This window comes from Emydura macquarii, unplaced genomic scaffold (assembly GCF_026122565.2).
Source record: "Emydura macquarii macquarii isolate MOO-44397 ecotype Brisbane River unplaced genomic scaffold, CSIRO-AGI_Emac_v2 contig_1253, whole genome shotgun sequence".
In the NCBI taxonomy this organism is placed as follows: domain Eukaryota; kingdom Metazoa; phylum Chordata; order Testudines; family Chelidae; genus Emydura; species Emydura macquarii.
In genome coordinates this window covers 99,751,008-99,774,380 of record NW_027131390.1, presented here as the reverse complement: position 1 = coordinate 99,774,380, position 23,373 = coordinate 99,751,008, and the positions used below count along the sequence as shown (strand labels likewise).

The following is a 23,373-nucleotide window of genomic DNA, read 5'->3' as shown; positions in this document are numbered from 1 at the left end:
CCGAAGAAGCCAAACCATCTTGCCCAGCAGTACAGAAGGGTTCTTCATCATCTCCTAGAATTGCACTGGGATGCCCCACAGTCAATTTAACATCCTGCTACTCACAAAGCATATATTCCATCCACAAACTTATATCAAACAGATCAACATGTAATGTTTAAACATCAGTTTTCAGTTTGAAAATAGAAAATACTTCTCAAAAAAACATTTTCAATGATTGAGAAATATAGTCAGGATTCTGCACTTATCCTAATTTCTAGTTTAGATTTGTTCTTTTCACAAACCACCATACAATCAGGCAGGAAGGGCAGCCTCTCCTCAAGTGGGCCTCAGATCATTCAATGTTAGGAATGTGGTCCATTGGCAGCACTGAGATGATGAAGATTACGCATTGCTCATCTGCATTATACCTGATTCCAGACATTATTATTATCCTGATTCTTGTGAATATTCAATTCACTCAAGCAAATTAATCTACATAGGAAGTCAAGACAGGAGAGCATCTGTGCCTGTCCTACCATAGGACAAGAATCTCAAACTTCTTGAATATGTCAGAGAGGTGGCTGATTTTTGTGGTGTGCAGGATTGTCTAATAATCCTCCCCTTTCCAAGTTCAAGTGCTCAATAGCCAACTTAAAAGATAGAAGCATGTTGGATATTCATGATAATGTGGGACCTTGTCCCAGTAAACTTCCCACTGCTGGAAGTCAGAATGGGTCGACTACTGATGTATTTACTCAGTTTGACCCTAAGAGGCAGGGCACAGACAAAAGATCTCATGATATGGCTTCATTTGATGTTTGGGAGACTCTAACACATCAAAAGATATTTATAAATGAGTAAGAAAGGGAAAAAAGGAATTAACAGCCTTTAAAAAGATGGAAATATAAAAATGGAGGAACACATTTGAGACAAAAAAGTAAAGGCTGATACTCCCCAAATCTACAACCTAACCTGTGAGATAGCAGAAGAACAAGGCCTTTGATGAAACCATAGAAGATAGACTTCAACACATCTGCATGGAACATCCCAGGCAGCAATACCATACAAAAAGGGCTTCCAGACCCTTTGTATTTTCCCAGAATAGATGTCCTCCTAGATTTCTACAAAAATGTTGAGAACTGCCATTTTAGAGGGCCTCAGTGCACAAGATTCCATAAGTGAAAATATCAGTGATTCTGAGATAGACATTCCTGTGAGATGCAGAAACCACAGTCTGTAGGAGAGTTTGAGGTGAAGATCAACAATTCCTTGTCTTCAGCGAGGAAGGTGGTAAAGCCTCTCTGCAGGCCAGCCCATGTGAAGAAGAAAGAATTTGTCCAATCTTGCTGTTGTGAGGTGTCTGGAACAAAGTAAAAGTTCAGAACTTTCTTAATTGATAAATTTTGCAAGCCAGTCTATTTGTGGAAGGAAGCACATCTGAATCAGGTAAATGAAGGTGTCCTAAAATTCCAATCCCCTGAGGAGAGTTCTTTCTAACTCTTTCAATAACTGGCTAGGCAGTAATACTGCAGAAAATGATCTGGGGTTTATAGTGGATCACAAACTGAACAACAGTAAACAGTGTGATGTTGTTGCAAAAAAGGCAAATATCATTCTGGGATGTAGTTAGAGGATTGCTATATGCAAGGCCAGGTCTCCACTACAGAGTTAGGTTGATGTAAGGTAGCTTATGTCAACTTAATTATGTCCATGTCCACATTAGCCTTGCTCCCACTGATGTAAGTGCCCTCCTATACCGACATAATAATGGCACCTCCACGGGAGGCATAGGGCTTATGTCCGCATTATTAGGGGGACGCAGCGTCCGTGTAGACACAGTGGGTTACTTTCATCGGCTGTTGGCTGTCATTGTCAAGAAAGCTGCTCAGAGCTAAGCCGTAGACCCGGGGTGAGTGGGGGCCCGCAGCCGCCCCGGGGCTCCGGGCTGCCAGTTCCCAGCGGGGAGCCGAGAGGCAGGAGGGCGGGGGAGGCAACCAGGCTCCGGCAGGGAGCTTGCATGTGGAGCTGAGGCCCCCACACTGACCTCTCAAGTTGGTTCAAGCGCTCCAGGTGAGGATGCACACCACCAACAGAAGGAGGGTAGTACGGACTTGAACCACTGCAGTAATTACTAAAGTGGTTGTAAATCAACTTAATATAGGACGACTTAAGTTTGTAGTATAGACATGCCCTAAGACATGGGAAGTCTGCTCTATTTGCCACGTGAGGCCTCAGCTGGAGTACTGTTTCGTTTTGGGCATCACACTTCAAGAAAGATGTGAACAAACTGGACAGAGTCCAAAGGAGAGCAACAAAAATGATAAGAGGTTTAGAAAACGACCTGTGAGGAAAGGTTGAAAGCATCGAGCACGTTTAGACTAGAGAAGAAAAGGCCAATGGGGACATAACAACAGTCTTCAAATATGTAAAAGGTTGTTATAAAGAGGACAGTAATCAATTGTACTCCATGTCCACCCCAGGTAGGCCAAAAAGTAATCAGCTTAGTTTGCAGCAAGGGAGATTTAGGTCTGATATTAGGAAAAGCTTTTTAACTATAAGGATAATTAAAACAGGTATAGAGGGAGGCTGTGGACTCCCCTCCCTGAAGGTTTTTAAGACCAGGTTGAACAAACACTTGTCTGGGTTGATCCTAGTACACTTAATCCTGCTCAGTGCAAGAGGATGCACTAGATGATCTCTTGAGGTTCCTTCCAGCCTTACATTTCTATGGTTCTATGCTTGTTGAGGCTTACTGCAGTATTAGATTACTGCACTGCAGCCTTCATAGGAACCAGCTAGAAAGGTGCTGAGATGGGGAAGTTCAAACTGCTGAAGCACTATACAGGGAGAAGGAAGCATTCAAGTGTGAGAAACAGCAGCTGCAGTCTGTATGTTCATGGCACAACTGAAAGCAGCACTAGAAACTGCTTCAGATACAGGATATTGTCACACTGCTCTGAAATCAGGCCCAAACTGAAGAATTCCTGGATTTAAAGCTATTTCCCGGCAGAAAGGTACAGAGAATAATGAGAAACGGGTCTCAGAAAGAGAGCAAAGGACTCTGCTGCTGCTGTCACCAATCAATTGGGGGCAGACTGGTGATGTGCAGCAGCAGAATACTATAGGAACAATTGGTAATATGCAGTAGCTGCCTAGTAAAGGACACGTAGATAGTATATTACATTTATTTGTAAAATACTGTCAGTTGTTTTATTCGTTTAAATTGTGAGGGATATGAATACATGGCTGCTTTTTATCCTGACTAAGTAGGCTTCGTTTTTGGGATAGTAGAAATCAGGTATATTTTTCAGCTCTGATGAGTCATCTCAGGTGCGTTATGAAAGCAGGTTTTCAGACACCTGGCTTTTCATACAAAAACAACAAGGACTCAATCTGCAGCATAACACTACAATTGACTAAACACAATCTAGTCACAATCTAAACATCGTACCAAATAATATGAAAATAAAGAAAAACATAAAAATAGGCTAGTAGGTCCAAAAGAGAAGTGTACTGATTGCAATCTCCTCATCAAATCAAGCATAGTTGACCACAAGGTGCTTTTTGGGAGAAGGGCAGGGGTGCAGAGGCTGCTTTATTTAAGCAGAATCATATTATTTTAATTGAAACCAAGAAAAGAATGCTCTTGGCAGAATAACAGATTGATCAAAAAAAAGTAAGCTAAAGTTTTCAAAATAATTCACCTGGACCAGGTCAACCAGTAAGGTAAAACAAGCTGTATCTGTGAAAGATGGCATCCCCAAAGAAGATGATCCTTGACAGAAGCCATGATAATACACAACACATACTAGTTTAAATTAATATACCTCCCAACATAAAAACTGTGACTCACACAGCAGTCTTTTCTCTGGGATTCAAAACTTTTATTAATAAGATTTTTCGCAACGTCTTTGAAAATATAGTTAAAAAACTCTCAATAAAGACAAACAGAGGTCCAGTTAAAAAAAGATATCACAAAAGGTATAACTTAAATTCTCCAATGCCAAAAGAAATGCAGAGTTAAGGTGTTTGTTTGTTTTATATTCCCCAAACTCTTCGCCTAGGAAAGGCATTTGAATGCGGGGCTCCACAGGATGGACTGCACGGTTATGTGTACGTACGAACGCATGCACATGCACACACACACAAAAAGAGAGAGAGAGAGAGAGAGACTGGAAAAAAGCAACCTCAGAACAGTTGCTCCATCCTAGAGCTTATTTCTATTTTGATACAATGCTCAGCAACTGCATGCAGAACATCTAGAGCCACTGAACCATATTGCTTAGTTTCAAAAACTGCTACTCAGACAAACCCTACTACAGCACTTCAGAACAGTTAGTTTCAGTGTGCCTTGCATCAGTTTTTCCAAATATTCCTGGTGCATTAAGCAGATCTCAGGATATATCTACACTACAGCTGGAAATGAGCCTTCCACCTGGGTAAATGGTCTTGCACTAGTGCGCTTAAAATAGCAGTGTGTACATTGTAGTTCAGACAGCATCTTGGCCACCCGACCCCCTTGATCTGAGCTTGAGTGGCTAGCCCGAGTCCCCACCAGAACCACAACGTTCACACTGCTATTTCTAGTGCACTAACTCAAGCTGAGCTAGCACTAGTCTGTCTACATGGGCAAGGAACCTCGTGCCCAGTTGCAGTGTAGACAAACTATGTGTAAAACCCCTGATTATCGGTATTTACTGATTGTCCCTGAAAAATTCCTGGGCTTTATTGGTTTTCAGACAAATTTTGGCTTTTTTGGGAACCAGGAATTTTGTAGGGGAAGCGGATGGGGCTGGCAGGGTCAAGAGGGGGTTCTATTTGGCAGGGTTCAGTACTCACAGGGTGCAGCTGTCCTCTTCCCTCCTGACTCTAGCCCTTCAGTGCAGTCCCTGGGCACAGGGCCCTGTCCACTTCCCCTGCCAGACAAAGCTTGCAAAGGGGAAGGGAACGGAGGGCACTAAATGCCTGGGATAAGCAGGGAGCCCTGTCTGGCGGGGGGGGGCCAGTACTCATGGGATGTGGTCTTTTGCTCCCCTCCTGATCTTTGCTCCTGAATGTGGCTCTATTTGCTTCCACAGTGCAAGGGAAGGGCAAGCCAGACAGGGAGCCAGGTCTCAGTAGCAGAGACCACGTGACTGCCGCAGGGAGCAGAATTCTTCCTCAGCTGCCACACAGAGCGAGTATTCCCCTGCCCGCTAACATTTGGTTTTTACTGATTTTTTCCTGCCTTTTAAAAAAAAAATTAATAAAAAATTAAATATTCCAGGAAATTTAAAAAAAAACAAAACTGAAAATGAGGGGCTTTACCTATGTGGCAATGACAATATTCCCATTAAATGTAAAAGGTACTTAAGTTAAAATGTCTTGAAAGCAAAGTGTCATTGCCTTTGCCTATTTAGAACAAAAAGACAAATACCACCAAATTTGGTCACTGGGTAGCTAAGAAATGCATCCTGATAACATAAGCTGACAGCCACTGCCAAATTTACCCATTCTGCACAAAATGATCCTAACAAATACACTATCAACAAAATACAGAGTTGTAAAGAAGCTTAAGAGAAATAAGGTGGAAGGAATCTGAAGGATTCTGTTGAAATCCTGCAGAATAGTTAAAAAATTCTGGACCAGCTATTCTTTTATGGTTGCAGATACTGTTCAATATCATCTGGAGAACAGAGTTGGTCCCAAACGACTGGCAAAAGGCGATATTTTACCATTTTGGAAACGTAAAGACAGCAATCAAGACTGTTGTAACTATTGTTGCATTACTCTTCCATCCACCCTGTGGAAAGTTTTTGCTTCTATCTTGTTGGCCCAAGCTGCTGATATCTTAGAATCATAGAAGATTAGAGTTGGAAGAGACCTCAGGAGGTCATCTAGTCCAACCTCCTGCTCTTAAGCAGTAAGACAAGACCACAACAAGCTGGTTTCGCTCCCAGCTCTTCAACAGCAGGAGCAAATCTTCACAAAGTTCCAGCTTATTGAGAAGGCACAAGAATTTAAGTGCCCTGTTCACACTGCATGTGTGGATATCACGGCGTTTGACTCTATTGACAGGGGATCGCTTTGGCTGATCTTGAAATTTGCAGGTATCCTTGATAAGCTCTGTCAAATGTTCCATCTTCTATATGAAGACTCCTCAAGCTTGATTTTTATAAATGGGAAAAGAACTGCCTTCTTCCAAAATTAGGTTGGGTGTTCAACAATGACACATTAACTCCCCAGAACTCTTCAGTGCCATCAAAGATTATGTGCTTGACAGACAGTAAGTAAATGTAAGTTACGCATATGCCTTGATGATGACAACCTCACCACTATCAATTTTGCCAACAATATAGTACTAGTTGTCAAATCAACAGACAAGCTGGTTGCAGCTCTTAAATCTCTGGAAAGCTCAGCAGCCAAAGTAGGCCTGAAAATGAATTGGGGTAAAACCAAAATTCTTCCAATTTCGAACATGCTCTGGGCGTTAGCATCTTAGTGAGCGACCACCCAACTGAAATTGTCAGTGATGTCACCTACCTCATCTATTTTGTTGATAACATGAGCGGTGTCAAGAAAGAACTTGAAGCCTGCACTGCACAAGCATCATCAGTGATGGGTCACTTTATTAAGAATGTCTTTCATGAATCAATTACCCTGATAAGTAGAGACACAGCTGAGGATAAATAATGCTTCTGTGGTCAGTATTCTGACCTATGGGACTGAAACATAGTGCTTCTCTGCCCAGATTAAAAAAAAGGTTAGATACCATTCAGATGAAGCATGTCCAAATGATCAAAAATATCAAATAGTGTGAATTCAAGTCTAATGAAGAAATCCATTTTCTAACTAAACAGGTCCCGCTCTCTCATACAGACTCCCAACACTCTATAAAGTGGTATGGCCATCTGCTTCAAATGCCTAACACCTTCGCTGCAAGAATAATTTTCTACTTTGATCCAATGAAAGCAGGATGGAAAAGACCTCCAGGAGACCTAAAACACAATGGCTGGACAGTGTCAGATCCCTGTCCCTCACAGCCATTCTATCCAGATTTGGCTCAGGACAGCACATCATGGAGATACATGATGCGTTTTGTGGCCTGTACACTGTTCAAATGACTGCATGAGAACTAACCTAAGCTGATAACTAGAATGATAGTGACTACTCAGTGAAGTGGAACAGACACCCCAGAGGAAAGAATCAGCTTGTTTATCATCATGGTAGAATGCAAGACCAAGCTCTTTTCTCACTTGGACTGGTGGCGGGTGAGTGTATATATGTTTTTCTTTTTATTCTTGTACAAATAATATGGGCTTTATTAAATAATTAACATGCACCTTGAGATTCTAATTGGGTGCATTTCAGAGATCTTAGAAGTAAGTTAATATGTGCAATATAGGCTTTGGATAATTTGGGATATTTTGATGATTGAAAAGCCAACTTGTGCAAAATAAAAGAGAGGGGAAGTACCTATAAAAACTAATAACTGATAGATAAAAGAGGAAGGAAAATGTCTATCTGCTCTCACATATCAAACGTGCATACTTTAGGTTTCACACTGCTTTTTATCTCTCTATCTACATATATACTGTGGAATAGAAGTGGTTGAAATTTTTTGTCAAAAAAAAATTAATGAAAAATGGCCCTTTTCCCTGAATGAAAATGTTTACAAATCTTTTTTAAAATTTTCTTTCCAAATTTCCAACATCAGAAAGTTTTGGGTTTTCATTATTTTCCTTTCCTTTCCTCGCCCCATCTTCTTATAGTGGCAAAACGGAAAAAAGAAAAAAAGAAGAGAAGGATCCCACTCCAAAATAGAACATCTGCATTTTAAAAAAAATAACTTTCCAGGGAAAAATTATTTATCACTTATCAGCCAATTCTATGTGAAACTTAATTAGTGTATTATGAACAGATACAGACACTAACTCCTTCTCCCTGTGCATTTCAAATTTCAGCCAGGAATAAATGTAAAAATAGTGTGAAATTCTATCATACTTTTATCGACTAGATGCCATGCTAATAAACATCTCTTCAGGATTTCCCAAAAACAAAATCAAGAAAGTTTGATTCTAGTTATCAAATGGCCTCAGAGTGGAAATACATCCCCCACTGCCGATAACAGAGATATTCTGATAATGATGCTTTTTAAAAATGCAACTCCACATTTTTGTTAGGTATTGCTTTAGACCAAGTTGAAGGTAAGAAAGGCTTTCAAGGAAACAAACACCTAAAGCTAGAAAATACAGGTATGATGGTTCTTCCCACGATGTCCTATCTCCCACAACAATCATTGGGAAAAGGTTTAGTTTTTTTGTTCCCCAGCAGAAAATTGTGCTGAGTCCACTTGTGTAAGAAGTACACCCAGGATGCTTAACAAAGTGCAACATCTGGACATTCCCAAGCACAATGTCTATTCTTAGGGCTTGTCTACATGGAAAAGTTATACCAACATAAGCTAAAGTGTGAATTTAAACAGATATACCAGGAAAACTCCTTGTGTTCTGGTTTCAGTATCAGAATGCCTTTTTTGTTTAGTTTACATCAGTTTGAACAGTGTTAAGGTAAACCAAAAAAAGCCACTCTTATTCTGGAATTAGTTATATCAGTATAACTAGTACAAGCATAATTATACTGGTAAACTGATAAAAAACCTTCCCTCATAAGCAACTTTTACTGAGGTCCCATAACAAAGTACCAGCAGCAGATCACATTCTCACAACAAAAGGCAACTGATTTAACTGAATCAATCATAAAATTCAGGTAGAAAAAACAAACCAAAAAAACCTCAAGTCAAGTTCCGTGGGTGCTTCCGTGTCTTATTCTTGTGTCTGTGCTCTTATTTTGACAGAAACACTGAGTCCAAACCCTAGCTGTATGTACACTTGCAAATAGGAGAGGTAAGACTGGTGTAGGAACCTTACCTACAAATTCATGCCAAAATTTACACCAGCGGGGGGTTTGTATTTAAATTCTCAAACTTAACCATTAGAATTTTTTTACAGGAGGAAATAGTCCTGCAATTCTTTATGCTAACGATGAGGTAGACGGGAAAATGGCCTAATAATGATTTAAAAACTGTAAGTGCTTAACATGTTGTATTTTTATCCTTAGTATTAATAAAACATAACTAATCAGCAGACCCCTTCTCAGAAATAAACAAAGGTAGCATTCATGGTAATGAATATCTGTTGAGTTTTGAATTGCAAAGGAAGTTAGCAAACATAAATCAACACACACACAAATTCACAGATCATTAAATTAGAGAATTCTAACTGTACCATATGATTGAAACCCTGTTAAGACTCAGATGCTCCTATGAATAACTATGTTGCTGAACTTGGGCCAATATAGGCCTTGATCCTGCAGGGATTTACCCATCTGCTTAACTTTATGCACTGTGAATAGTCCCATTAAAATCAATGGGAATCCTCGCAGTGGGACTTTTTGTAATGCATGTGTGAAAATCTTTACATAATCTAGAACTTCCTTCTTGTACTAAACTCAATATTAGTTGATCATTTATCATAATCATATTGTAACATATCTAGAACATATTAAGTACTGAGCACAAGTCTCAAAAAGCTTTCAATATTATTACAGCAACAAAGCAAGTTAAAAATTACGAACCAGTTACCAGTGAGGCAACCACACTTTAGCCGTTCAAAAAATCATGGACGCTAATAAAATATGCAACATCTGTTTACTTTCTGGAATAGAAAGGTCCGTGAATCTTGTGATACTATTCTATCAGCTTCTCTACAACATTAATAAATGCAGTACTTCAAAAACCCATTAGAATTTCTACTACTGTATAGCTGAAATGAATAGAATACATATGGAATCTGGGTGCTTAGCGCTAGCTTTAGCTTTCGTATAGGTGGGCTAGTAGCACTGTCTATATTTAAGATTGCCCAACATTCTCAGTTTTCCATTGCTTATATCTTTGCCAAACTTTGACTGTCCGGGCTGAAATTTTCCATGCCAGATGTCTGCCACAGGCTGAATTTTTGTTTTCATGGGGTTTTTTTGTTTTGTTTTGTTTTGTTCATTTGGGGTTTTTTGTTTGTTTGTTTTTAAGTATTTCAGCCAAAGCAGTTCAGTCATTTCTGAGAGCAAGGCCAGATTAAAAAAATACATCATATTTGCCCATGTTAAAAAATTCGGTTGATCGTCTCTTTGAAAAACTCTAATGCCTCCATTCTTTGAAGAAGGAACTTGGAATTTGGCAGGGGATGACTTTTGAGTCAGGGATGTGCCGTTTGCTGACCCTGTGTCAGGGCCTGTTTGAGGGTGGCCTGTGGGCACCGATCAGTTACCAAGTTGCAGCCAGGAGATGAGTAGCCAGGAAGGAGTCGAGCCAGCTCAGGATACCAGGGAGTCAGGGTCAGACACCAGGTTACAGATAGTATGCAAAAACCAGAGTTAGGGATGAACCAGGGTCAGAAGTTGGAGACTAGGGTCCACAGCAAGGCAAAGTCTGGGGCAGAAGCAAGCAGGCAGTCTGCATTGTTGCCATGATGATGGCTTCCTAGTTTATATACCAGCAATCAGTAGACTGAGGAGGGCAGCCACACAGGCCCTGTTCGGTGGTACTTCCTGCAGTGTCTAGCTTCACAAAGTCCTCCAGCCAAAACTTAGCCCAAGCTTCCCATGACAATGAGGAAGCATCGGCGGCCCAGCACCTCCATGGTCCTAGGTTCTAATCCTACAGGTTCTTACACCCCATGAAAATCCACCCCAATTTGGCCAAATTATAATCCTCTGAAAATGTGCAGTTTGCACATGTTCAATAGACTACTATCTGAGCAAGGAGACTGGGATTGAGAGGTGGAGATGGAAACAGTAAGTGGGGGTAAGACAGAGACCAGATAAGGACCCTGTCCTCTGATCTTTACACTGGGTTCCTAAGAACATAGAATTCATGGTCTCAATTCTAATCCTAAAGGCCATCAACAGTTTACGCCCACGATACCTGGAAGAGCCCTTCTAAATCTCTGGAATGAGGACCACAGCTAACGGCTCCACTCCTAGGGCACAACAGAATTTCAATTGTCTACACTGTAGCAAAGGTAAAACTTGTATGTGCAGGAGAGAGAGCTATTTCAGAGGCCTATCCAAGAACAAACTTCCACAGCACAGAACCACCATAATCCTCACTATTTCCACTCTAAGCACAAGAAAAGGTTATTTGACTTTGCTTGTATTAATGTAAACACATAGTACAGTGTAAATACATTAAAATAAAATAGAAATTAAAAATTCCTGTACAATACTCCCCTGGAAAAATGAAGAAAGGAACACAAGTGACAAATACTAATCATTATGTTTAATGCACTTCTGGAAGGTGCTAAGACACTATGATGATGAGAGCTGTATAAGAACCTCAAGAGCATAGAATTTTTATGAATAATGAACAATGGGGGCAGAGAACCTTGCAACACTCCATAAAGAAGAGTGTTGAGTGATGATGAGAAAACATCTTTCACTACATTCTGAAATCTCTTTTCCAGTTACGGAATTCAGCGACTGAAGAACAATTCTCATCACAATCAGGAATTATTGCCTGGCCACCAACATCATACTATCAACCGTATCAAAGGCTGCTATCAGTATCTAACATTATCAGCAAGGATCCCTAAAGCATTCAGCAGGTTGACCAGAACATACCTGTATTACAAGACAGTCTGAACATCGTCTGAAAGAAATAAAATAAAAAATCAACACCAGACTGGTAGGAATAGAGCACCCAAGTCATGCCTTTCTCAAAAATCTCTCCCAAACATGAAAAATTAGAAACCAGGCAAAAGTGCTAAAACAATACAGAATTTTTTTAAAATTAAGGCTCACATCTTCATACATTTAAGAACAGGCAAGAGATTCTTAATTTAAAGTGAGCCACTGATATTTATTAGCAGCAAGCCCATCGTTAACCAACTGGCAGCCAGGATAGACAGAAGTACATGACACTTTTGGACAGAATGAACCCACTGAGAACTATTCTGATCTTGGAGTCTGAAACTCAGCCACAACAGACCAGTTATCCTGCTTAGACATCCTGTCCTGCTTAGACTACTAAATACTGATACTAAAGTCATAAACCAATCTTTTCTAATCTGGTTGATCTACTATCCAAAGAACGAGGAAAAAGTCTTAGAACAAACAACTGGTGAACCCATTGTGGGTCACTGGCATACTGTATTCACCAGACTACCAACAACCCAAACTAGTTCTGCCAGATAATTCCTTTCACTAGAATAAGAGAACTTTAAGAAAAAATAAAACCTGTTGGCCTCTGGCACAAATTCCAAATGGGTCAGCCTTCACCAGTACTCCAGTCTTCTCCCTGGCTTTTTAATTATTCAAGCCCATTATTAAATCAAGCCAAAGGGATGATGTGAAAAGAGAGGATATCTCGGAGTCACTTCATGTATGGCAATGGGAAACACAGTTATACTGATCCATTAACCCACTGCAAAAATGACCCACTTCAGGTGAGAACTCCACGAGTTACCTGGTATATGCACTCTTCTGGGTAAGGACCACTGAAACTGAGCCTTGACCTCAGTGGCACTGACACCCTGATGCCTGTGTGCACTAATTAAGTGTCAGAATAAAGTACAACTGACATTTGGACTTATTCAAAAACAAAGCAAACTATGTTCCCATCTCTGTGTTTACTCCCTGTAATTATCAAGGACCAATTGACGGAAGACATATGAACTCACAGCCAATAATTAAGAGCTATCATCTGCACTTACTTGGAAACCTCCTAAGATTAACAGCTAAAGTGACTCCACCACCAAGTCAGAATTGGTGTAATCCACTCACTGTAACCAACATCACAAAACAGGCAGGAAATCACATTCTGGTGTAATATATACACTCTGGCAAATGTCCCCTAACAGGTAGACAGTCACATTCGGCACATGCTATAGCTTCTATATGGTGTTCAATGCCTATATAGAGTGCAATGCAGTAATTCCAGATATTGATTCCATAATGCATACAACAGCTGACCATCTAATAAAGGCTAGGTTGCTGGGCAGTTAGGTATAGCTGATATGCATGTCTTCAATTTAAAAAATAGGTAGTGTAATGTGCATAATATTCATAAAACCTGTAAAACCTGTAAATGCCTTTCCCTTACACTTTGTACGTATGTCTTCTCAGACTCTAAACTCTTCAGGACACAGACTATTTCCCTGTGTATGATGTGTCAGTCGGTGTAAGTATGGGGTCATTGTCCGGCACACTGTTCTACCAGATTACAAATAAAAAGTAACAAAATAATAAGGCTGTCTAGGAGTCACAAAAGGCATTAATCCAAAGAGTCTGAAAATAAGTAGTCAAAAATGTCTTACAAAAAAGGCATTTTGGGACATTTTTCCACCTGGAAATTCAAAAACTGAACTGGTTGGCCAAAGGTTTGCCATTCTCCCCAAAACCAACAATGGAGACAAAAAACATTCTCCCCACACTCTCAAAATTAAATCATTTGTTTTTAGGTTAAACTCAAACATTTCAAATTTTAAAAGTGCTAAATACCATCCACCTGAGCTGTTTGGTGATGCTGTTGCAAAACTCATCTGATCAGAAGGCCAAAGGTTCAGATTTTCAGTGCCAGATGTCAGCCAAACTGAACATAAAAAAACTTCCAGGCACCATAGTGCATCATTCCCACCACAAAATATGACTTGAGCACCTAGTGCTTCCCAATGCATGCTTCTCCCATACTGAATGCAAATACCGTTTAACAATTAGTGTAGACCTTGAAGGTTACCGCATTCTGTAAAATGCACTGAAGATTCATGTCAGTCAACTAATTTGAGCTAGAAATACATTTTAATTTATTTAATTCTTTGGAGAAATCATCAACTTGTATATAAATGCCAAGTGTGACAGGGTGTATAGACCCCACATGGATGAGGAAGGACCCAGAAAGGCCCTAGGGGCAGGACTAACCCCCCTCATTGCCCTGTCAATCATGTATGATAGGGAGGAGGACTTTAAAATGGAGGAAACTGCAGCCAGCTATTGGGGGATGGGAGGGGAATGAGGGAGGAATTGCCATAAGCAGCAAGAGTGACTCCTAAAGCCACAGAGGGAACTCCCAGCCAGAAGACCTTTACCCCGACCCTACATAAAGTGCAGTGAACTCCCATAGTAAGCCAGAAGCCCAGCCAGGGAGATTTCTCAAAACCCACTATGCAGGTGCTGTATCGTTGGCAGCATAGTAGACTTTTCCCCCACCCATTTTGGGGATGGGGATACCTTCAAATGTGTTGGGGTTTGTGACATTTTTGGATCTCCCATCTGGAAAGACTCCCACCTGGAAAGGAAAGCCCAAAAAGGACAGCCCTCTCCCACTCAACCCCCACCCTTGCAAGCAGTAAGGAACCAGGGCTTGTGATAGAACCACCCAGTGCAAATATCTGGGTGCAGTCAGGTTCTCCTACCATCTGGGGAGAAACCACAGGGGACTCTGTTACACCAAGTTTTAATTCTAAAAATAAGACCTTTTTACCACAATACTGATTATGGGCTGGTGGCATCCGCACCATAAGTAAGGTTCAGACTTATTTTCCAGCATAAGCCTTATTTTACCCCAAAACAACCATAATAAAAGTCCTTTCAACTTGCAATTTGGTATGAGTGGTCTATGGCATTAACATACTTTTATTATTATTATTATTATTAATAAATTAAAGGCTTTTAGATAACCCATTTTAAAGGTATTACAGGAGATGATGAAGTTTGCATGGAAGAAGGAGAAGAAACCATGTGGTTTCACAAAGTCCACAAAACAATTACCTACCTTCTTCCTGGCCTCCACACACCACCACCTTTCCTATCAAACACACACCCCTGCAATCTATCTGTTGCCCCAATGAAGTTTCACCAGGACCAAAACTGGCAGGTTCAGTTTCTTGTGCAAGGCCTAACAACCACTCTCCCCTAGAGGAAAGGTGCCAACCTACCCTCCTATACAAAGACATTAACAATCTCACACACAAATTGACTACACACACACACACACACACCCACACGATTCTACCAAAAGGGAATGAGATCACATGCAGGTTTAAGGCCAATACTCCTCATACACTTCTAGAAAATTAACAAGTGGTAATGGCCTAAATTCATTTAGAGATTTTGTTGCATTTTATTACAATGAGGACTAATCAACCCTTCTGAATCTAATAAATCATGTCCATTAAATAAATAATCTCTTCAAAGCAAGAAAAAACATCAGATTCTCTTTCCAAAAGGAGGCAGCTAGGATATACCAAACTGCCAACAACCCTGAACATTCTGTTACAGGGAATTTTATGGACACAATGGTAGCCAAGAAAATCTCTTTTTTTCACATCCACTACACCTACCACATGACTTTAGAAATACTCAATGATACAAATGATGCAACCCAAAAGCTTGACTTTTGCCATCCATCCCATCAATTTAACTTGTCACAGGCTCTCAGGATAGCAAGATGTCCTGTGTTAGGAACCATCATAACAATGATCAAGGGCAGATGACAATCATAATATCTTAGAAGGCCATCAACAGAGAGGGCCACTGGCTGAAGAGTATTTTCTCTTGGAGAACTCTGAAATCTATTTGGGTCCACTAGTCTCCCTGGTTGGATCTATTAAACCAATCCTTCTTAACAGCAGCCACAAGCACAAATTGTTCCATAGAAACTGCCATGCTGGATCAGACCCATGCTCCATCTAGTCCAATATCCTAGCTCCAACAGTGGTCAGCACCAAGCACTTCACAGAAATATGCAGCAAACCCCACAGTAGGTAGATGTGTATAATGTCCCCCTTGTGAAGATTTCATTCTAATCCCTAATGCCAAACATAGTCTTCAATCCTGAAACATGAGGTTCTCTCTCTTATAATGATTAACTCTTACGAAAAGAGTATCAGAAGTCTGGGTAGTTTGTTACCCATATAAACATTCAAACCCGCTTTGAAACTTGCTGAATTCTTGGCCTCAATGACACTCCATATCTTTTTTCCCTAGATTTATAAAACTAAAACATTTTTCTAATGTTACATTGCAGTATCAGTATGTTGTAGGCAAAATCCATACATTTACCATTTTATGGCTATGGAACTTGCATAAGACTGTGCAATGGCACACACACTCCTGCTCTGGCCCCTCCCACATAAACTAAAGATCTCAATCTTTCTCCAAGCAGCTTACTAACAGCACCTCTTCCCCTATAACTTTTAAATATTTGTAGCACTCAGTGAAGAAAACCCTAGGTCAGTGGTATCCATGAGTTTGGGATATAGAAAAGGAGGAGGAGACAGACTAGGGATATTGGCAGAAACAGAAGAACAATGATAGGTCAGAGTCAGACCAAAAAATGAACAATCATACAGTGTATACTGGCAAATGAAGAGCCACCATGTACCGCACTTACTATGTCTGTGGAAGAAATAGATCAGAGAGGGCAAAGGAACTAAGGATTAATAAGTAGAGGAGTTAGTTATACTTGTTTGGAGCACACCAGAACTTCCTCCCCTCAACTTCAATTCCTGCAAAAATATAATACTTTTAATAAAATATTTTATTAAAATATTTGACATTTCTTAAAAACAGCCATTTAGAAGCTGCAATTCAGATGGAAGACAAACATCTTTTTACACTCTTTCTTAAATATTTAGAAAATGTACAACCATGTCACATCTGCCAGCTAACAATCTTCACTCCACTTCCTTCAATAATGTAACATTATCCAATCACGAAGTTACTGTCGCTGTAATTGTTCCATTTGACAATTTCTTTTATATTCTATTTTGGGAAACATCAATAGTAAAAAGTTAATACAGACATTGTGGAATATTACAAGAGCATTAAGATAATCTTTCAATTTTTAAGAATTAGTATGTTTTTACTCTATACATATGCAGCTACCATTTGGAGTCCTTTGTTCTAAAATTGCATATCAGTCTCCCACTTTAAAGAGTTTATCCATGCTGATAGAGCCCCGCATATCTGCAGATTGGATGCAGATACAAATTTTGTACATACAGACATCACAACACCTTTATGCATTATTAATATAACATGCTATTGCAAGGAATTATTTTGCTTTACAGTCATTTTACATGCATCTTGATTTTTCAGTGCTAGAGATCTAGACAGTTTGTACTTGATAGGCTGCTCACAAATTATATCCTGCTGCTGTTCGAAAGTTGAATCTTCTGCCCACACAGATTTCATTTTATCATCAGACTGTTTAATTCTGCTTTTATAAAAATGTCATCCAAGCCATAAAAGAAGAATCAGACAGCACTGTCTTAAAGTTTTCTGTACAAAATGTGACAGGATGCAGATACTGTAATACTAATCTGTCAATAAAAGCAGTAGAGAACACCAGCTACAAAATCAGACCAATACATACAATAGAACACCAGAGTTACGAACTGACCGGTCAACCCACACACCTCATTTGGAACCAGAAATACGCAATCAGACAGCAGCAGACACACACACACAAGCAAATACAGTACAGTACTGTGTTAAACATAAACTACTAAAAAAATTAAGAGAAAGTTTAAAAAAAATTTGACAAGGTAAGGAAACTGCTTGTTTCATTTAAATTAAGATGGTTAAAAGCAGCATTTTTCTTCTGCATAGTAAAGTTTCAAAGCTGTATTAAGTCAATGTTCAATTATAAACTTTTGAAAGAACAACCGTAATGTTTTGTTCAGCGTTACGATCATTTCAGAATTACAAACAACCTTCATTCCTAAGGTGTTTGTATCTCTGAGGTTTTACTGTACAAGATATACAATTAAACAAAATTTCCCACAGTACTTTTCCAAAACTCAATAAAATGCTGAAGGCATATTTAAACCTACATATATTTCATCACTAGTGTAAACTGATACTTAATTATACTGCTGTATTCCTGAACATAACAAAAATCTGACACTATCCTAAGCATAAATGCTAAAAAATATAGGAATTTTGGAGCAAAAATACTATCTGAAAACATTTTAATAGAGAATTCCAGACATTGTGTAGACTAGGCTATCTGAATCCTTTCAATAAGTTAAAAATTTCATTAGGAATATATGTACATGTAGATCTATCACTCTGCATGATACACTTCTCACTGTATTTCCAAAGGAATGTAAACCTCCCTTCTGCACATTTAAAAAAAAAATTAAAAAATCAAGACACACACCAAACAACATGAGAAAATCTGAAGTTTTTCTGATATATTATTTGATCTGCTAACTATGTATGAAAAAAAATCTCATTATGCAGTCTGTTCAAGATCACATTTTTAATCACAAATCCTATTGGCAATAGTCTTTGTATATGTTATTTTACATTAATTTGTATTGTCTGCAACTAAGACATGTTCAATCTGTATGTTAATTATTGCATGTGTAGCTTAAAGCATTATTGCTAATATATTAAAGGACATTCTGCTGTAGATATGAAGATAAAAAAACCCTAAAAATAATTGTATATTTAGAATATACTATACTATATATATATAGTACTAATGAGCTAAACAGATGGGATTTTGTTTTTAACTTCACTGAGAAGTACTAAAATAAAGTAACCGATAGAATCTGTGTAACTGAAAAGAAATGTTGTGAAAAACTCTCTAATAAAATGTGTCCACCCCAGAGTTTATACCTCAGATATAACCATATATTATAGCCAATGTTTTGTGCCTTGTTGACATTCCACATTCTGTCAACAGTTAAGTTTTTGCTCTTTTGGGACATCAAGCAATTCGTATATGGGGATTTGCTATTTGTTCTAGGGTCTTTATCTGAGTTTCATTGTGTCTGTGTGGAGCCTCAGCAGCTTCAGTGGGACTTCATTTGAGCATAAGCATCCAGATACATAGTTCAGACTGCATGCTAAGGGCCTTAGGCTACTCTCCAATCAATATGTAGTGATTTGAGAAAGTAGCTGTCATTAAAAAACCTAGTCAAATGAAAAATATAACAATTTAAATTATTTCAACTAAAATAATTTTTAAATGAAATTTCCTTTTAATCTCTTATTCTGCTGGTTTAATGTTAGCACTTCACTCAGTTTGAACAATACAAATAGAGAGGTCAGTTTCACTTTCAGTTTCACTTTCAGGTTCTCCTAAACAATACCATGATGTGTAACTAGCAAACATGGCAGAATAATGTTTAAACCCAAAGAGAAATCATGTAATTTATTTATCTTTAATTTCACAAGAAATTTCTCAATAATGGGGGGAGGGGGCTGTTGCATTTTTTAAAACCAAAACTAAATTAAGCCTAATCCATTTGACAGCATTTCTAACAAACTGGAATTAAGGGCCTATTCCTGCAAGCCATTCCCAGATGCACAGCATAAGGGCTTTTTGATAAAGGGACAGACAAGCTTGTCTACAAAGTGCAGCAGTGTGCATCACAAGGGTGTAAACTGTAGACTGCTCTAATGTGTTGCATTCTAACTGCCTCATGTAGACCTTGCTGACACATTCTAAAAGGCACCTAGGATGCATTGACATAATCCCATTTGAAACAGTACTACATTAACACGCACTAAAAACCTTTTATAATGTGTCAGCAGGGTCTACATAGAAGAGTTGGCATGCAACACTTTAGAGCACTACAATTTACACCCTTCTGGTGAGCATTGCCACACCATGTAGATAAGCCTGCAGGAAAGTTAAGGTGAATCAATTAAAGGTGTGATGTCCATGTATATACATCGGTCTACACCTAATTCAGTGATGTAGCTAGGTCAACCTAAGGGATATGAAAAATGTCACACCCTGTGCGACTTAGTTAGGTCGACCTAACCCCCACTGTAAATGCAACTATGTCGATAGCAGAATTCTTCCATCAACCTAGCTACTGCCTCTCAAGGGGGGTGAATTAACTACAGCGATGGAAAGACCACTTCCCCCCCTTTAGGAGGTGACTACGCTACAGCAGCATAGCTGCAGTTATGCCACTGTAGCACTTGAAGAGTAGACATACCTCTAAGTTAAAGCATATTAAATCCTGTGTGGATGCCTTCACTGAGAAGTAAGTGGTCGTAGTTCACTATAACTTAAAACCATTTTACTCCTGAGTAGGAGCCTCATATGGGGGTTTAACACTCTGACTTATATGCACTGACTTCACATCTTTAACTGATTTGCCTTAATTTTTCTGAGTGACATAAGTACATAAATGTCTCCAGTGGAGATATTTACAATGGGACAATAGCACACTTAATATTCTTATTCACGGAGGACTAAAAGGACAAAGATTCTTGCCACCATAGAGATAATTAATTTCCAATAGAAGGCAAAATGTCAACCTTGTCCAGGATTCTCCCAAAACATTAAAAAATGGTGACTAATCACATTTTCATCCTCCCAAATTCTTCTTTTAGGGTTTTTTAAACTTAGTCTAAACTGACTAAACTCACAATTGAAAACTTTAATTTCACCATTTCCAAATTTACATCATCAAACTTGAGCTGTCAAGAAAATAAGCTCAGTTCTTTTATACCCAAGTTCATAATATTTCACTGGAACAAAGTATGTCCATAATATTGTCTTAAAACATCACTAATGTTGCCACAGAAGTTCACAGTTTAGAAGCAGTACTTTTCAACTTCAGTAGATTTGGCCCATAATACAACTTTTGGCCTTCCACAGGATTCATTTTTCTTCTGTATTTTTGCAACTGAGCATTTCCTCGTTGTGCTCCCTCAGCTGCTGTTTAGATGCTTATGACCTAACAATCTTATTACCTATTATATAAAGACTTTCCATTAAAATTAATTTAATTATAAATAAATATAATAAATAAATATAACTATAAATAAAGCAATCAAGAACAACGACAGAAATATATATTACATATACACCTGCTATCTCAGGTTTTTGACTGAGGGGGTGAGGACAGAAAATGTGAATGCTATATTTTATAGCCAAATACAGGAGGCTAGTCTTTTTATTTTTTGTTTTTAAATTATATTGACTAACTAACTGTATTTTTAAGAATTTCTACATATGCCCAGACACAACTATGAAAAAAGCACTTTTAGAAAGTGAATAAATAAATAAAATTATTATAATTAAAACAAACAAACAAAATTATGATTTTTTTGTTTTAATACATAAAACTTCTGCAACCCTTCTTGAGAAAAACTCATGACAGGGATTTTTGTGAGGGGGAAGACTGACTTAGTAAAACTGATCTTGTACAGTTTTCCCCTAACCATCCCAGGGAAATCAGCATTTGTCCCTGCTGTGAAACCAATGGGATACAAGCCCAGAGCCCCCAATCCCACTAGAGCCCCAGAAGCCTATGTCTGATTGGCTGTGGTGCCTCCTGACACTGTCAGGGCTTCCCTCAATGACAGCTGTCCATGGAAGCATGCATGAGTATCAGAGTGCAGTACAGTATCACAGAGTGCAGAGTTAACGCAGCCTGAAGGGGAATAAATGTTTTCCATAAATTCAAGTATTAGATCTTCTAGTCTGACCTCCTGTATAACATGACTCCATGTAGGTGGTGGGATAGGATACCATTCCTCAACCTCTTTTTCCTCCTCAAGCATGGATGTCCAAACCTGCAGAGGGCAAGTGCAGGGGCAGTGCTCTCCGCAAGCAAAGGATTAGATCTTTGAACGTATATGATCCACTGTGTTCGGAAAGCTCAAGTTCAGGTACATACTCCTGGTGACTTTGAAAAGTAATATCAAAGTTTGTACATTGGCTTGTCCTTAATCTCGCATATCAAAAACAAAACAATAAAGATTCCCTTTATTTAAGAAAGTTTTAATTTTATGCAGTTTGCCTTTCCAATAATCTTTTTTACAAAGTGCTGAGGTGAAACCACCATCTCTTTTAGTCTCATCTTAAGCTTCTAGTTTTCCAGATCACATGCATTTTACTTTATGACCCATGGCCATGTTCCAGGTAAGGCTGAGAAACAAACTTAAAAGTTTGCTCACTGGATTCTACGTATAATAATACTTTACACTACATAATCATACAGCACCTCTCAACCAAAGAACTCAAAATGATTTATGGAAATGGAAAAGGTTAGTTAAAGACATTAAACAGATGCATTATTTGCAACATCCATGTCTAGCCCATGACTAGGCACCGTTAAAGAAAGACTCACTATTGTGCTCATCCAGATGAAGGTTTGACAAGGGTATTGGGAGGGCGGATTTAAATCGCAATTAAATACTCCTCAACTCCCCCACCCCTTTTTCTCTCTCGCCTGTCTGAGGACTTTCAGGCAGACACTTGTTAGTAGCTCCTGACACTAGAGAGGCCACTCGCAAAGCTGCCGATGGGGACTGCGGTGGCATCACTGAAGATTAAATCCCCAAATCGGCAGCTCCCCTTCCCCACCTGAGAACAATAGAAAACGGGGGTGGGGGTGTCTCTAGGTCTGTCTGTCCGTCTCCGTATCCCCGAATCTCCCTCCTCTTCCTCCCTCTTTGTCTGTCAGTCCCGCAAGTGCGAGCCCCGCTCGCCGCGGAGCAGCAGCCCCAGCTCTCACTCCGCCTCCTCCCCCCCGACTCAGGGAGACTCCGACAGGGAAAGCCCCGAGCGCAGCCCGCACCGGAGGAGGGGGGGGGAGCGGAAGGAAGCTCCCCTCGCATTCACCCTCCACAGCAACAAAGGGGGGTGGACGCGTCCTCACCCCCCCAATTCCTTCCCCCCCCCCCGACACTCCTCAGGCTCCGGCCTCGCCAGCCCCGCGGGGTCTCCGCTCTCCTCCGCCCCCAGGCTCCGGCCTCTGCCTGCCCCGCTCGCGGTTCCGCGAAGCCTCCGGGCCGCCTGGCCCGCAGCGCCGCGCACAGGGAGCGGCGAGGCCCAGCTTCTCTCTCTCTCCCTCCCTCCCTGTGGGTGAGCGGCCGGGCCGACCCAGCTCCGCCGCGGCCCAGCGCTTACCGGCTGCGGCGCGGCGAGGAGAAGGCGGGCGCGGCGCTCAGAGACCCCGGGCCGCTGCTCCGGGCATGGTGGGTCCTGAGGGAAAGTTCGGCGGCGGCGAAGGTTCCTTCCTGCTCGGCGGCTCGAGGAGCGCAGCGGCGTCGGCCTCCTCCTGGCGGTGACAGCGACAGGCCGGCCAGAGCGCCGCCGCGCCGCGGTGCAGGCTGGGAAACCGCGCGGAGGACCCGTCCCGCGGCCGCCCAGGCGCCGGAGCCTAGTCGGCTGCCTGCGGGGGCGAGTGAGGGCAGCGCGCGGAGCCGGAGCAGCGCGCGGGAACCCCCGGACCCGACTGGAACGGGTTGTGGGGAGCCGGGGGAACGGGCTCCGGGGGGCTGGCACCGGGGCGTGGGGGGCCGGCCACCTTGGGGAATGGGAGCAGGGGAATGGAGTCGAGGGAGCCGGTCCCATTGGGGGATGGGAGCCAGGCCCGG

General features: G+C 40.5%; 1 protein-coding gene across 4 annotated transcripts in view; it reads right to left on the bottom strand.

The window, feature by feature from the left end:
* The window catches only part of ZNF148 (zinc finger protein 148), a 47,361-nt gene extending 24,217 nt beyond the window's left edge, over nucleotides 1-23,144 (bottom strand). For 2 of the 4 annotated variants that reach the window (XM_067549601.1, XM_067549603.1), the window contains exon 1: nucleotides 11,638-17,325. The gene's annotated coding sequence lies outside the window, so the exon portion shown is untranslated. Of the gene's footprint in view, nucleotides 1-11,637; nucleotides 17,326-21,477; nucleotides 22,440-22,903 lie in introns of those variants that run through there. The other 2 variants (XM_067549602.1, XM_067549604.1) reach the window with 2 other exon arrangements.
* Between the last annotated feature and the right edge of the window lie 229 nt (nucleotides 23,145-23,373).